The sequence below is a fragment of the Cryptomeria japonica genome, chromosome 10, assembly GCF_030272615.1.
Source record: "Cryptomeria japonica chromosome 10, Sugi_1.0, whole genome shotgun sequence".
NCBI lineage: Eukaryota > Viridiplantae > Streptophyta > Pinopsida > Cupressales > Cupressaceae > Cryptomeria > Cryptomeria japonica.
In genome coordinates, this window is record NC_081414.1 from 455,942,496 (window position 1) to 455,960,760 (window position 18,265).

Below are 18,265 nucleotides of genomic sequence, written 5' to 3' on the forward strand. Positions count from 1 at the left end.
GCTGAGGACGAGCAAGCAACTCTAAGATAGGTCCGGTCGAGGTGAGAGGAGAAGGGTGGTACTGGAGGTGGAGATGGGGGTGGAGAGCTGGTGAGAGAGCAGGGGATAGATGCAGGATGGTCGATGAGAGCACATCTTGTAAAGCTGCAGTCATAGTTGATAGTGGCTTAGACTCAGCTAGCAGAGTGAGATCGTCAACTTACTGAGCTAAGAGCATAGCACAATCATCAGGTTATGGCGATGAGAGCGGAGCGAGACACCCTCCAGCAAGAGGTTTTGCATCAGAACAACAAGGGAGCCTACTATGTCGGAGCATATAGCGTGGCAGTTCCAGTAGCGCAGCAGGTGATTCCTTATTCTCAGTATCTGGCACGTTCTGAGGGAGCTCGACACCTCGACAGGATCCTGGTCATGAGGCTCCTCCTCCACCAGGCGATGAGGGAGAGGCTCAGAGCTAGATATTATTTTTGTAGCTCAGATATATTTTGTGTAGACACCCATTTTTTTGTAGCCTATATGATTCTTGCTCTGATGGGAGTTTGTATATGTCATTCGACATCATTTTGTACCTTTAGAGTTGATATATATATATATATATATATATATATATATATATATATATATATATATATATACGAGATCTGATTTGACTTCATCGTACTTGTGTTGATTCATTTATGAGATATCTTTTACATGCTTTATTCTATATGTATGCATTTCTTTTCAATATGATGTATGTAATGCAAATGATTATAGATGTCAATTTTTGTTTGTTTTCATATGCAAATAGATGAATGAGAAATGAGTAATATGAGTAATGCAATTTTTTTTTCATTTTTCTATGCAATAAGATGAATGCAGATAAGTGAATAATGAAATGTATGAAGCTATATTAAATGTTATGTATGTAGCTAAAACATCTCAAAAACACAAATACTTGATCAAAGAAATGATGATAAATAGACCACTTAGTGTAAGAAATGATGATGCTTTCAACTCTCATTCAGAAGATAAAGAGATTATTACCATACCCAAATCACTCTAAATTCACAAAAATGCAGAATGATATGCAAAATGATATGTAAAATGCAACCTAAACCTAATCACTGGATTTAAAATACTTGTGATTCATCACTGAGCATAACGAACACAACAGACAAGTTAGAGTTCCTTTCTTTTTCAATATGCAATATGTATTATCTTGTCCGCAATGACCCTTTTTTCATTCATATCCTTGGACAGATTTCGCAGGGACCCGAATTGCATCATAAAGAAATTCCCTCAAAACAAACAAAGAAATGATATGGACCTCCCTATAGCATACAAATAAGCAGAGTCGAGGTATGTGAGGCGATTTCACCTTGATGTGAAGGCTCTTATCACAGACACCCAGCTACTTTAAATGTTTCCAGATCATCAGAATCATTCCTACAAGCAAAAAACAAAGAAAATATTATGCCCCCAATCCTTGCTCCTCTTAGTCACAATAGACTTTCTCGAGTTACTCAGAGGGATAATAATCGAAAACCAATATAAAAGACAACACGCAAAGAAACTTTCAGTCATAGCTCAAACTGTTTAGTGATTGTTTTCCGTTATTTTGTTTTGCTTGTGTAGTCAGTAATAAAAACTCTTTGGTACTTAGGAGATGGGTGACTAACTCAGAGTGGACGACCAGGTTTCACTGACGGAAAGGTGACTTGGTTGACATTGCTTAGGACATGTGAATTTCTTTGTCGAGTAACCTAAGACTAGGACGCTGATCATTTTCAAGTCATGAAGGTTTCAATGAACCAGGATGTCACAAAAGTGACTGAAAAATATGTACAAGTGAAAGCAAAAGATGCATGAAAATGGGAAATGCCAACGTTGCGTTGATAGATGGAGCGCATGAGTACAAGAGGCGCCTATTTGCCAAGTTTTCACCTTCTTGGCAAAGTTTCATTTTTTTTTTCCCAAGGTGCTTGTTTACCAGGTTTTCACCAAGGTGTTTTCTCTCTTTATATTTTCTTTTTCTTTTTCTTTCTTTTTCTCTTTTTTTTTGTATTTTCTGATTTTTAAAATTTTTTTTCAGGACTTTTTCCAGCTGTACATGTTGATAGCACAGAGAATGCTAAGTGGAGAATTTCTTCAAGTTGATGGTGTTAATCAGTTCACGGAGTTGTTCTCCTTTCGAATTTGAGAGTTGATAGGTACCAGAGCTGAATACTATAGTAACAATGTAGGGACCCAGCCAGTTGGGTTCAAACTTCCCTTTGTTGTCTCGAAACTACTGATTTTTAGGATTTTCTCTCAGAACTAGGTCACCAACCTAAAATTCTCTTTGTCTAAATTTCTTGTTATATCGTCTGGACATTCTCTTCTGATATACTCTGAGATGATCAAACGCCACTTGCCAATGCTCATCCAACAATTCAAGTTCTTGCAATCTAGATATTCTATGATCTTCATCAGTAACAAGTCCTAGCAAAGAAACTCTTAGAGATGGTATTTCTACTTCAATAGGTAGTACTACTTCGGACCCATACACCAAAGAGAAAGGTGTAGCCCTAGTAGGTGTTCTGATACTTGTTCTTTAAGCCCATAGTGCAGGATTGAGCTACAGATGCCAATCCTTCCCGGATTTGTTCATTGTTCTATGCAAGATAGTCAGTAGGTTTTTGTTAGATGCCTTAGCTTGTCCATTACCTTGAGGGTAATATATTGATGAGCAATGTTGTTTTATTTTGAATTTCTCAAAAAGCTTGTCTAGATCTCTATTCTTAAAATGTCCTCCATTATCAGTCACAATGGATGAAGGTATCCCATACCTGCAAATGATATAGTTTAGGATGAACAAGGCGACTTGTTTACCGATTGCTTTGATGAGCGGAACTGCTTCTACCCACTTGGTGAAATACTCAGTGGCTGTTATGATGAATTTATGTTCGTTGGATGATGCAGGATATATCTAACCAATGAGATCAAAGGCCCATTGCTGAAAAGGCTAGTGTGTAATAAATGGTATGAGTTCCCTTGCCGGGGCATGTATGAGATTTCAATGAAGCTGACATTTCTCACAAGTCTTAGAAAATTTGATGACATCTTTTTCCATGTCTGGCCAGTAGTAGCCAGCCCATAGTAGTTTCTGAGCTAAAGTAAGGCCATTCAAATGAGATCCACAAATACCTTCATGGACTTCCGATAATGCACATTTAGATTCTTCAGTTTCTAGACATCTAAGAAATGTACCGTCCAAACCTCATCTAAATAAATCATTAGCTATGATAACATACCGCGAAGCATTTCGGGTTAAGCTTTTTTTTCATTACGAGTAAGGTTTTCGGGGATAATTTGGTCTCATAGATAGGAGTAGATGTGGCTATATCGGGATGAGTCATGTCCAATAATAGAATAGACTATTTGGATCTCAGGAGAATCATAGGCGAGGTAATATAACTCTTCCTCCAAGAAATCAAAGCAAAAATTGGACTCTTGTAACTCAAGTATAGATGCCAAGGTGGCCATAGCATCTATTGCTCTATTTGTGGATCTAGGAATCTGTTGGAATGATACAAAAGAAAAATACTTCTTCAGATCATCAACCATGCTCTTGTAAGGCATCAATTTCTCATCTTGAGTCTAATATGTATCGTTGATTTGATTAACCACCAACTGAGAATCTCCATATATATACAATTCTACAACCTTCCATTCAATAGCTAGTTTTATCCTGTTCACCAAAGCTTCATATTCTGCAATGTTGTTCATGCAAGGGAATAGAATCTTATAAGACTTTGGGATTGAATACATCTGAGGAGTAATAAATTATATGCTAGCACCTGAACCATTTTGAGTAAAGGACCCAGCAAAGAACATTTTCCAAGGTTGTTGAGTAAGATACATTATAGATTCATCTAGAAACTCTATGTGTAGTGGTTGAGAGTCTTCAAGTGGAGATTCAACAAGTTGATCAGAAATTACCTGTCCTTTTATGGCTTTGCATTCCACATATTCAATGTCAAACTCTGTAAGGATCATGACCCATTTCGCCAATCTTCCTGTAAGTGTTGCCTTATTGAGAAGATGCTTGAGTGGATCAATTTTGGCCACCAACTTGACTGAATGTGCTAGCATGTAGTGTCTCAATTTTTGTGATGCATAGACTAACACCAAGCATGGTTTTTCTATTATAGTGTAATTCATTTCATAAGACACCAATGTCCTGATGATGTAATAAATAGCTCGTTCCTTTTTATTGTCATCCTGTTGCGCCAGAAGTGCCCCCAGTGATGAATTAGTTGCTGATATATATAAAATTAGTGGTTTACCCTGAATCGGTGGCATCAATATTGGTGGATTCAATAGGTACTCTTTGATTTGCTGAAGATGTTGTCCACACTGCTGATCCCCGTTGGAAATTACTCTTTTTCTTAATACCTTTGTGAAAGGTTGAGCTTTGTCTACTAGCTAAGAAATGAATCATCTAATGGATTGGAGACGTCCCTATAGACTTCTCATTTGACTAATGTTCTTCGGAGGCAGAATTTCCATTATGGCTTGGACCTTCTCAGGATCAACCTTGATTCCCTTCTTTGAAATGATGTAACCAAGTAGTTTACCAGATGTCACTCTGAATGCACACTTCTTTGGATTTAACCAGAGTTTGAACTTTTCCATTCTGTTGAGTATAGGACCTAACTCTTGAATATGCATTGATCTTTTCATAGTATTCACTAAGGTGTCATCAACATAATCTTCCATATTCTTATGCATCATATCATAAAAAATGGTTGTAACTGCTCTTTGATAGGTTGCTCATGTGTTCTTTAGCCCAAATTACATGATGTTCCAGCAAAAGGTTCCCCATGTATAGGTGAAAGTTGTCTTTTCTTGATCTCCAGGAGCTATTTTGATTTGATTATATCCGGAGAATCTATCCATTAGTGAGTACATTTCATACCCAGTAGTCATGTCGACTATCATATCAATGTTTAGCAATGGAAAGTCGTCCTTCGAACAAGCTTTGTTAAGATCTTTGAAGTCAGTGCAAACTCTGATAGACTTGTCTGCCTTTGACATGGGTACTGTGTTTGAAATCCATTCGGCATAATCTATAGCTCTGATGAATCCAACTTTGAGCAGTTTTTCTAGTTCAGCCTTGACTAATAGTGCTACATGCGGGTGCATCTTACGGATTTTTTGCTTAACTAGTTTTACTCTTGGTGTAATTGAAAGATGGTGCATGATAAGATCAGGATCCAAGCCTGGCATATTGGAGTACATCCATGCAAAGTTTATTTTCTTTTCTGAGAATAGCTAAGTGAAATCCTTCAATTCTTCTGATGATAGTGATTGAGCTACATGAATGATGTGTGGTGTCTCTTGACTCCCAATGTTCACTGGCTGAGTTGGCTCAATCAATATGGAGGACCTTTCCTGGAAATGACTTGGTAGTATATCAAGTATCTCACCTTCAGGCGCCTCAAAGAGGTTTTCACCTTTAGGTACGCCCTTTATTTTCTCTTTTTTAGATTCTGATACCGCCACAATGTGGTTTTTGCCATCAGATCTTTTATTTTTATTTTTCTTGTTTTTGCGACTTAGATACTTGATATTCACTTCAGTCATTTTCACTCTGTCCACTGGTGGAAGAGTCCATAGGTTCGACTTCATTGAGATAATAGGCTAATGTATAGTCATTGGCAAAAGTAGGTATATTCATGGGCTGGTTTTGTAAAGTATAGTCAATCAATTCGGGATGTACTAAGGATAAATTTTGGATAGGTTCAAGAGCGTTCACAGTATTGTTATCACAGCGGTGGATCAAAAAGTCAAGTTCCAGAAGGATACCTTGCATAAGTGTCTCGAGACTAGTAATAGTCAGATCATGATTATTAAAGTTCACATTGATATTTAGTTGATCTAATCTGATAGACATACTTTTAACGTCGTTCACTATGTCAGACTGGACATCATATTGTGGTCTTATGTGCATCAGCTCTTGAGTATCATCTATGACACCACTAGACTTCTAGATTTTTTGTAGTGGATGTGTCTGAGAGGTGGTTAGGACCCCATTCATACTTGTTTGAGTCAATCTCTGAATCATCTACTTGTTGCCTACCAGTATATGTGACTGGAACCTTTAGTGGTGCAAATAATTCTTTGATTCTTACTACTTCATCTCTTATATCCTCAGGGACCTCAACTTCCTGTATTATTGTAGCTGATACCATCGAAGCTTGAGAACTGACTGTTTCTTCTTTCTTGACTATTGATTCTTCTTTCTCTTTTCTACACTCTACTTTTGTTTGTTGAGTGTCTACTTCATGCAATGTTGAAGGCGATATCCTTTTCTGCCACTTAGACTTAGAAACATTTTTTTGGTCTAATGTCTTTTTCGGATTGTATCCCAGTCCAGCCTTATCATTTGTGGATTTGGTTTGTAGCTGAATTGGTTCAGTAATACCTTCCTTTTGTTTGCCCAGAGGACCAGTACCTAAGTACCCCATGCATTGAATCATCTTGTAGCCAAGACCATATTGGTTTGAGGAAATCTCACAATGTCGTACCTCCTCATTTTGACTATCTTCCTTAAAGAGCTAGTTAAGAACATCATCCTCTTCTATTTCATCCGCCAAGGAGGTAGAAGATTGTACAAAGAAACCATCATATATGGTATTCGGAGCTGAAGTTTGTGTTCTCATAGCCTCTGATGGCTTTCCCAACTATTTTGGTGATGGAGGGAGAGAAACTAATGAAAGTACCAGTTCTATCTTGTAGCCATCCATGCCGGTATTTGTAATCTTCAATCTCTTTTCTAAGTCTTTCATCAGTGTTTCTGGATCTTCATTTGTAGAGGCTACCCTATTATGAGGCACAAAAGTATCTGCACCTTTTGTCAATGCATTACAGATGACATTTGTATCAGCAGGAATACTGACTTCAGCTCCGTTATAAGGAAACTTTAAGCATTGATGGTATGTTGATGGTATTGCCTTCATTTAATGAATACATGGCTTGCCCAGTAATATATTATATGACAAAGGAATATCAAGTACCTAGAAAAGGACATCTCTTTCTACTGGTCCCACTCTGATTGGTAATGATACCAGACCTTCGGAAGTCCTTTCTTCCTCATCATAGGCTTTTTTTTTTATTTTCTTGCCAGGATCAATGACTTTTTCAGAGAATCCTAGTTGTGTAAGCAGACTGTAAGTACAGATATTCAACCCCGTGCCTCCATCTATCAAAACACGTTTGACTCTGTGTTTGTGGATCATGGCTTCAATATGCAATGGTTGGTTATGTGGATGATTTCATGAGTAGGAGTAAAATCACGCTTAGGTTTGGAAAGCCAAGGCTTTTCTTTGAACCATTCCTTTGTTTTCTTTGGTGGATTTTCTGCTGCAGCCTCGGCAACTTTAAGTGCTTGTGTACCACTAGCCAAGTTGACTATTATGGGATTTGAGTTGGTTTTAACAGTGTCTACTACTCCATCATTAACAACATTCTTGTTGTTGTCTTTGCCAAATTTCCAATACTTGTTCTTCTCTTTAGAGCTAGATCCTGGTTGTGTTTCTATCCAAGGCATGATATCCCCCTTCTTTATGAGCACATCTTCCATTCGAATGGCATTATCTACCATTTTGTTAAATGATGGGTGTACTTGCATTTGTATGCTATATTTCAGTTCGGGGACCAAGTTATTGACAAATATATCCATTTTCTCAGAGTCTGGGATAGGCCGTGGATACCTAGATAACATCTCTCTCTAGCATTGGAGGAAAGTAAGAAGAGGTTCCCCTATTTTTTGTTTAGTATTGCAAAGATTGATCATAGTCACAGGATGTCGAATGTTGTATGAGTATTGTTGTAAAAATAGTTGGATTAGTTCTTCAAATGTTTTTATTCCTTTGGGTACACTTGAGAACCATTCCATTGCCCCCTAAACTCCTCAGGAAAAGGCGCATGACGTACGTTTGATCATGCATGAACTCCATACAGGCGGCACAAAACTCTCTAACATGATCTTGAGGATCTTAGGTACCATCATATTTGTTAAATTTTGGGATCTCCACTCGTGAAGGAAATGGAGGCATGTATAGATTCTTGTCAAATGGAAAGGGACATATTGTTTCCAAAGAATATTGTTTTGGGGACTTGTCCTTATTTTTCAATTATGTGACCTCCATTCATAAGGCTTTTAATTGTTTGTGTACCATGAGTATAGGTGATTCTTTCTTTTTAGTAATGAGCATCTGAACATCATATCTAGTAGGAAGTTTGGCACCTTTTTTTTCTAGTTCTAAGAAATAGTCTTCCTTCTCTTGGGTCATGATAACTTTCATCATTTTTCTAAAGTCTTTGTCCTTTTGACAGTCATGAATTTCTTTTTTTGGAGGTTCAGTTTCTTTGTCAGTCTCACTTGATGATGAGGAATCATTATCATTTTCAGGAATGTTATTATCGTCCTTGTTTCCGTCATTGTGTTCCATCTCATATATAGTGGGAGATTTAGGCTCATCAAAAATTGGTCCGCCTGATGACGACGACACGTCAGTGAGTGGATCCCCTTTGTAAAATGGATTGTCGGTGTATGAAAAGGGTATTCCTTTTCCTTTGGCTTCTTTCTTATGAGAAATCCTGGTTTGTGTAGGCATTTTTATGGATTAGTGCGACCTAAAGTTGTTTGTGATGTAGAGGTCAAGATCAATTTCAAAGCTAGTTGTTCTGTTTAGAGTATTGTTTGGGAGAAACAACTGAGATTCAGTCTGGTTTCAGGAACCATCTATCCTGTATAAGATGTTTATCTAAGTTGATTCTAAGAGTAGTGTATGATTCAGTCTGGTTTCAATAACTATCTATCCTATATAAGATGTTATCTAAGTGACTAAAATTTGATAGGTAGTTGATTGAACTAGTTGAAAGTTGACCGACCAAATCATGCAACGCAAATGGTAGAGGTACACTATCTTGATCTGTTTATGCTTAGGATGATGATAACTAGTATTATGTTTATTGTAGACTATTTTTAGGCAAGTTTGACTATTTTGTTAGAACAAAACCAGAGACTCATACGACAGGATTTTCTGAGTTGGACGATAATTTAGCAGGTATAGGACGACAATAGTTATGTTTCGTACGAGTTGCTGCCTCGTATTGTATGATAGATGGGTATGTGTAGGATGAAAAAATAATCACATAGGATACAGAGCCAAATGACAAACTAGAAGACTCATATGACATAGGATCAGGTGCAGCATGATAAATTATCAGACTTGTAGGACTGTTCATAGGACAGAGCCTAGAAATTCTGAGTTTTTTTTTCGATTGCTGACTATGATAACTAAGTATGACCAATTGTGAGATGGACTAATTTTTGACTAGGATATACTAGTTTTGGACAAAATTTTGACTTAGGATGGACAAGTTTCTGACACGGACAGAGTTTCGACCTAGGATAGACTAGTTTCTGACATAGACAGAGTTTTGAGTTAGGATGGACTAGTTTCTGACACAAACATAGCTTTAACTTAGGATGGACTAGCTTCTGACACGGATAGAGTTTTGACTTAGGATGGACTAGTTTCTGACATGGACAGAGTTTCAACTTAGGATGGACTAGTTTCTGACACAGATAGAGTTTCAACTTAGGATGGACTAGTTTCTGACATGGATAGTTTCGAATCACTGAGTTGGTTTCTTGTCTTCTCCAATTTTGGTATTTTAGTTCTTGTTTCAGGGATGAAAACACAGAAAATGAGTAGTATGTATAGTGACTCCAATCATAGCATGCAAACCCTAAGGAATTTGGTGAGGAAAGAAAATCTTTTCTTGTAGACTCAGGTACACACCGAGTAGCTAATCAGAATACGATTGCTGAGTCTCACACAATGGATTATCAACATCATATTATCCGACTCCAAACGCTAATGGGGGCACAAAATGACAAGTATCTTGGGAGAGTTACTATCTCTCTTGCACAAAGATTATCTCCCTTTCAGAGGTGAACTGGGTAGCTTCTAATTTTAATTAGAACTAGTCAGGGATTCGTTCAACGCGTTGAGGTATAAACTCAATTAAGAGGTCTCCCAGCCTTGAAAACCAAGGTTTAATATACCTGAAGGTACGGAGGAGAGCTATTCCCACTTAGGTCATTCCCCTCACACCGACCGTAATGGCTTTAAGAGTTTTTCAACCCCTCGGGAGGGCAGGCCTGCTAAAGATGTACAAATCTCAAACAAAGAAAAAGCCTCAAGGGTCTGGATTTCTAATTGTCTAGAAAAAGACAAGAGCATACTCTCCTACCTCTCAGAATCTTCTAAAAACATGAAAGACAGATTTGTTCTTTAACTAGATATCAAGTTAGGTTACTAAAAATGAATTTAAAGAATACACGATGTTTAGTCAATTCTCCTTAGGCAACCTGCAAAGACAACGAATCAGTAGTCATATTGTCTTTGTGAGACAAGCATTTTCTTTGACAAGTGTTCTACAAAAAACTGATTAGGCTGTGAAAAATTCTGAGATAGACAGATAAACAGTCAGGGTCAGTTGTCAGAATAATCAATAAAAATCATGAAAATTTGCCTCTTTTTAAATTTTTTTAACCAGAAAATACAGAGTCGTACGACAGTATGAAAACTTGTACAATACAGGATCCCAACTTTTACAAGACAGGATTCTAGTTTGTACGACACCTGGAGTTTGTTGTTTCAGCTTGTGGGATATGTCGTACGAAATATACGGACGAAAAATTGAAAAAATCTGAAATCTGGAAAATAACAAAAAAATAAGCAGTCAGTCTTAGAGGCCAAAAAATGTAGTCTTCTGCCCAACAGTGGGCGCCAGAGATGTGTGTGTGAAAAAGGGTCTGTAGCTACAAGCACAACACTTCAATTAAGTCATTACATCTATGGTTAGTAAATAATAATCAATCAATAATAAACCATAAGAAAGTGACTAATTACCTTCTAAAAGATGCGAGTATAAGATTGCTCTCAGATTTTTATAAGCAATACCAGTGACTAGACTACACCAAAATGAAGGATTTAATCTATATGATATTAACTATATGGATGCAAAATGGATGAATAATTCAAACATATAATGAATTCAAGCAATGATGGATTCAAGCAATGATGGATGAGTAAAACTAAATATGGGTGCAAATAATCTAAAAAGCACAATGATCTTCAATGACTCCAGAGCAAAATTAGCATGATAATAATCTCCAAGCGTGTTCTCAAAAATCTCTGGGGTGAATTGGAATGAGAGCTGAAGACTGAATTTATAGAGAATTACAAGAGAAAAAGCTCAATTTAGGATTAATTGAAAATAATTGAGAAATCAGGTTTAGTTAACCTTGAGATAGATTCCAATTATAGTTTAATTGAAATGCATTCAAATTAGAAGTCCAAGTTGCATTGGAAATAATAATAAATCAATTCCATGCATTTTTTATAAAAATATATAATTATTTTATTTATTCAAGAAAAGAGTCTTTTCAATGCAACTGAACTTCTTTTTCTGAAAAACTTTGAGTTCCAATTTTAGAGAATAATTCAATAATTCAATTTAATTTCTTTTCTGATTTCAAGTTCTAAATTTAGAAAAAGAAATAATATATCAAGTTTGATTTCTCTTTCGATTCAATTCTTTTTGTTTAATTTCAATTCAACTCTTGCTTTGTAATTAATTCCTCTTTTGTAATAAATTAATTCCTTTTGCATGATTAAATGGCAATTTTATTAATTAATTAAATATGCTAGGATATTTAATAAATTAAAATAGGATAATTGATCAAAATGATATTCTTGGAAATTATTCAATTAATTAAATAAATATTTAATTAATATTGAGTAATTGATTTGCCATGTGATATTTGATGATTAAAGAATTAATAATGTGCTCAAGATTGATTTAATTGCCTTTGGTTAGGACCTTGGTGATGTTGTTGAAATTAGGGGCCCATGGTTTAGATGACCATTTTTAGGGTATTACAATTCTGAGATGTTATTTTCTCAATTCATGATCTTCCGGATGTAATCTGAATCTATTAGTAAGACAGTGATTCTTCCCCAGGGTTGTAGCCCTTGTTGTTTTTAAGCAATGAGCTCTAAGCAATGTGCCTGAATGCATGTGCATTCCCCATTGTAATATTTCATATACTTCTAATAGAGTATCATCATATTGTGGGTAGGTTCCTACCATGGTTTTTCCCTTAATCAGGTTTTCCATGTCAAAAATCTTGGTGTTATGTGTTTTCATGATGTGTTGTTGATTTATGACTTCATGGTTAATAATCATATCAGATATTAAGTTTAATTTGTCTGTTTTTGAGACAATTGATTCATCTCCCCTCTTAGTTGTTTGTCCTAAATCAGACCTATTTCATCAATTGCTATCAAAGCAAGGTCCTCCAAAGAAGCTTAACTTCTTGAGGTGATGTGGGATGGCAACTTACAAGAAGGATAGTCTGATATTTGATGGAACTAACTACTCTCTTTGGAAGAGTTGCATGGAGTGTCATCTAAGATGCATTGGCAAAGCTTATGGGACTATTACAAAGAACAAGTATACTAATCCTACTAATGGACCTTAAACTCCAGATGAGATAAAGGAAGTTGAATGTAATATTAGGGATAAAGAAGCATTGTTGAGTGCCTTGAATGATTCTAAAATGACAAATGTTATGAAATTGTAGACTTCTCATGAGATTTGGAAGAAGTTAGAAACTCTATATGATGGAGACAGATATGTGAAGATTGCTAAGTTGCAGAGCCTAAAAGGAAAGTGTGAGATGTTCAGCATGGGCGAACATGAGAACATTACTTCTTTTATGTAGAAGGTGAATGAATTATTATGCAATATCAGATGTGTAGGTGGAAAGTTGGAAGAATCAAAGATTGTTGCTAAAGTGCTTAGGTCTTTACCTGCATCTTAAAACATAATTTTTTTGCTATTGAGGAGATCTAGACCGTGACTAATGTGACCAAAGACATGTTGATTGGTAAGTTATTAACCTTTGAGTTGTGTGAGTTTGGTGATTCCCTTCCTAAGATAGAGTTTGCATTCAAAGCAATTGTTTCTGGAAAGGATAAGCTAAGATTGTTGGCAATTGACACTCTATTGGTTGGTTTCACTATGTTGTCATTGATGGTAACATGATTTTGTGTTCCAGAATCATGTTTTGATTATATGTTGTATTGGTAGACACTTCACAGATTCTACACTGACACGGGCACTGGCAGGACAAAAGGATTTCTTTGGTCACAGGCAATGCAGGCCGACATGGTTTAGTAAAGGTTATCGGTATTGAAGGCTAACATATCTTGGATCCAGCATCAGCAATTGATTTAATTTTTATGAATTTATGTTATCTAGCCGATATATAATTTGATATTGTATATATCTTTGTAAGTCGACATAAGGCTTGTAAAATTTGTATAGGGTATATAGGATAGTTTGATAGATCATTTCGATATAGATATACAAGAGATATATATGGATATGTGAATGTAATATGATGCAAGATATATCAGAGAGATCATGTATGTGAGGAAATTATTGTAAGGGTTATTTCGGTAAAGGGTTTAGGGATTCAGACCGGAATAGACAGAGCTTAAACCATAACTATAAACTGGCATAAAAGATGCTATCTTAGCAGTTCATACTATTAGGATAACCTTTGAACAACTGTGAGGGGGGGTGAATCAGTTGTTAACAGATTATAACATTTAATCTACTTAATAACCTTTAACAAGATTAATTACTGATATAGAAGAAACAGATACCGGTAAACAATGCAACTTAACAATTAAACAAATTATTAATGCAAGGCAACCATACCACATAACACCATGATTTATATGTGGAAAACTCGGAAAGGGAAAAACCATGGTAGGAAGCCTACCCACAGTCAGATGATACTTTTGCAGAAAGTATGTGATAAAATGAGGGATCTGCACATGCAGAAAGGCACACTACCTAGAGCGTACTGCTCATTACAAAAGAGTCACACTGACTACAGAGGTTAAAACCACCTCAAGATATATGGACAACAATCCAAAATAGTGAACTGCCAGAGATAGCATCTACCATGCCTGATTACAGTCCTAGTTAAGCTCAATACCGGAGGCCTTTGACCTCTTCCTTAATCCCAATTTGATCACCTATGATCTGTTGGGGCTCATAAAATTTGAGTATTTTGAGAGGCCTATTTCAAAAAAATTCTCTTGCATTTTCAGAATGGCACTTGACTCATCAACCTGAGTGGCCTAGTTTGAAGAAATATAAAATGGAGCCAGTTGATTATTAAGAGGTAAAGATTTGGAAACTTGTTGTACACCTTTCATTTGGCCTATGCAGTGTGTTACAACTTTTAGTTTTTAGTTTAGATCAGTTTGTCAAGTACCCATTTCAAGGGGTGGACTAAAAGTTGTTCTATGCACATTTTCAAATTTTACCAAGCGGCCTACTTTGAGGCTTTGCATTTTATGACCAGTTGATCGTCATGTTGAAATTCAAAGTGTATTGAATTGTATGCATATAGGTGTGTCCGCATATTAATTTTGAAGGCTCAGTCGATCCGTTTGATCCATTTTTAAAGGCCATATCTTTTGCGATTTCTGTTAATCTGCCTATTGCAGTTTTTCAGTTTTTCCAAATGGTCAACTTTGAGAGCTTGTAACTTTTTCCCAGTTCAGTGTCATTTCAAAATTCAAAGTACATTGAATTCTATGTATTAATGGAAACCTCCATATGCACTTTTAAGTCCTGGCCAATTCGTTTGACCAGTTTGTCAAGTTGATTTCTTGTCTTAGTTGATTTCTTGTCTTAGTTGTGTTGTTTTTCTGCACATTCCCTGTTGAGCATTTTAAGTGGCTATTTTCATGAGTTCACCATTTGTACCCTATCAGCTTCCTAGTCAAACTAAACATTCTATGGTATTCTATGTACTTCAAGGTATCTATGCCCCAAATTTGGGGATCCACGAAGATCATTTGATATTTTTAATGTGTGCACTTTGTGGTCCCTGCACTTGGATTTTATCAGGTTCAAATACTGACAGAGCCATTTACTCAACTTTGTGCATTAATATCTTATCACCCGGGATTTTTTATGAGGAATGGTTTTTTAGGATGAAAGTTAACATATCAGAGTATAATCCTATCAGTTTGTGAAGTCCAGAAAGGTGTTCAGACTAGTTTTTAAAATGTCTCTTTGGGTTTAAATGTGACACGTGCCTGAAAGTTGTAAGTTGAGTTTTAATGATCAGAAAACTATGCCGATCAATTCCAGATGTATATGAAGGGTGTCCTACAGCATTTCAAAGGCTGGTTGTATTCAAATGAATTTTTTTAGTCGGGCCCATTTTGGGGCCCGATCTCGCTCATGCCCTTGCAGTGTTGATTTTATGGCAAAATGGTCTTAATTCATAGTAATGCATATCAATACCAGCTTGAATCACATTGACAACTTGATTTATTGAGAGATGATTTCGTTTCATTATGTGGGCATATAACTAAGAGGTTATTGTGTGGGCCATTATGGAGTGAAGATTTGGTTTTCTTAATACATGTTATTATGATGCCTAAGAGAGGATATGGGTTATATAGTATAATGCATGGATTAAAAAATGGATTGGAATACTTTTCAATTCTTATACAATGGGGAATTCTCAGTACAAAGAGGGGGCAAGACAATTGAGAGTTTTCATTCATCCCGATCTTGATACCATGCCCATATTTCCATTCTATTTTATGCCCCAAGCAAATTGATTGCATTAAAACAAATATATTCTATAATCCCAATGACTGATGGTGTGTGTTGAAGGCAGGAAAGTTTGGTTTTATTAAGCCAAATATATTTTATAACACCAGTGAAAGTTGATGGGACTATTCAAAGACATCCTCCCTGCGTGGTGTGAAGGCTTTAGTAACTTTAGCAAATGCACATTGGCAGGTGTATTGCCAAATCCTTTTTTCTCCCTGCCACGCATGAGGTAAAAGGTTTTAAGAACTTTCAAGAAAACGCTAGTGGCAGGTGTAATTCCAATTCACAATTCGCGCATACTCCCCAGCTAGCGCATGAATTGTAGAGAAGACTTTAGAAACTTTCAAGCAGCAGCTGGCAGGTGTAAAACCAAATCCCACAACCCTTGGCAGCATTTTTCCCTGCCGGCGTGTGAGATGGAGTCTGTTGAAAAGGCTTAGAAACTTTTGTGCAAATGCAATTGGCATGTGAAATGCCAAAATTCTAGTTAGCATCCTCCCTTTGTGGTAGTTAAAAGGCATTAGAAACTTTCAGCAAATGCAATTGCTAGGCATGAAGCCCAACATTCCCCAGCTACGTGGAATTAGAAGTGGAGCATGTTGAAAGGCGATAGAAAATTTGAAGCAAATGCAATTTGCAAAATGCGTAGCCAAACTTTGAGATGCCCTGGCAGATGGAGATGCAAAATGTGGAAGATTAAGTGAAAAGGTATCATTGATTATCGATAACATGAAGTGCGGTATTTGCTTGAACATATGGTGTGATGTTGTATCTATCACACCCTACCTGCATAATTTATGTAATTCATGCTTTTCCGAATGGTATAAACTATCTGGAGAATAGGGAATAAAATACATTTATCCTCAATGTCGATCAGATATTTATTCTATGGGTCATAACCATTCTTTACAAAATATTGTTGAGTGTTTGATGCAGGATATGCTAAAAGACATTTTATCGTTACAATACTCACCAAAAGAAAGCAGTCAGCTGGATAATGCAATTGTCAAATCAGACATTATGATATTTGATCATATGCATCCCTTTCACATGTTTGCACCATTCACTGAAAGTGGTGATAGTGATGAGGAGAGTTTCAATATTGGGATGGGAGCTCAATGTCCACAGTGGGTTCCTCTTCAAGGTTCTGTTGGAGAAGGTTTTCATTGTGTGTAGGAGACTGTTCATTTGACTTGCCAGTCATGCTGGTGAAATTGATCAACCAAGACTACCGGAAAATCCAATCGGCCAAATAACTTCAGAAACTCCTCTTTGCAATTCATGTGCCAAAGTTGTGATTACCCATATTTTGCACTGGTTTCAACTTTCTGTGCCAAAAAATCAGTTCCCTGAGATGCAGTTGGTAGAGAGGACTGTTGGTGGGGACATGGATGTCGAACTCAACACCATAGCATGCATCATGCTCAAAAGATAAATCATGTTTGTGACCCAATTCGAAGGCCTCAACAATAACAAATTTACGATGTATATTGACATCCATGCAAAGTGTAGAAACTACGACAACGGAATGCTCAAACGCATTGTCCCACATTTGTTGCGAGGCATAAAAATTTAATATTTATATATAATAACTTATAAATGTTATGTGTCCAAAAGGAAAGTGCTTTTGGAGAGGCTGCTTGGTGACCCAACGGGCCCCACACATGCACGTAGATCAAGGCACCCAAATTTAGCAACAAAAAGGTGATTTAACGAGTGAGAAAGTTTCAAAGGATCAAACGGTGGTTGTTCTATGATGGGAAACTGTTCGCCAGTTACCCATCGTGACTTGGTGACAAGGCTATTAAGGTCTAGTGGTGGGTCCAGCTCAAGGTGAAGTGGCAGATTAAGTGGCGAGTCAGATGGTGGCCAGCTAGATGCATAGACAAACTAGTAGCTGCCAAATGGTGGAGCTCAGTTCGAAAAATCAAAGTCAAATTATATAATCCTTGTTGGTATTTTGGTATGGTTTTGTCATTGATGTCAACACCTACTATTATACCTACTTTGGAGATCCAGCAACATTCACCGGCAAGCAAGTAAACTATGCAACAGTTACTGGTATATGGCTCACTGGCAAGATATATTGTTCACCGGTACCTGGAATGATATGGAAGACACTTGGTAATGTCAAACACATCATGTGGACACTTTATTTTGAAGAAATAATCATTGGTATATTCATATTTGCATATTTTCTTTTACCGGAAAATAGGTCTAGGTTATCTAGGGTTACACCAGCAGGTTTATCTATTCCAGATCAGCATGGCATGCTATGGAGATGATTTATTATTGTTGTAAATGCATTAAGCCGACATGTTCAATCGGTTATTGCATCGGATATTATATTGTTTGTAAAATATTTTTATTGTAATAGCTTGTAGAGCTGACCTACTAAAATTGGTCTTAGGGTATGGTATAAATGTAAGATCTTATTTGTAAGATCAAGTGTGGAATGCAAAAAGAATTAAGTAAAGGTATATGCGAAATCAAGCAGGGATAT

At 36.6% G+C, this 18,265-nt stretch overlaps 1 pseudogene; it reads left to right on the top strand.

The window, feature by feature from the left end:
* Positions 1–234: 234 nt before the first annotated feature.
* LOC131067489 (uncharacterized) lies at positions 235–17,235 on the top strand (annotated as a pseudogene).
* Positions 17,236–18,265: the final 1,030 nt, after the last annotated feature.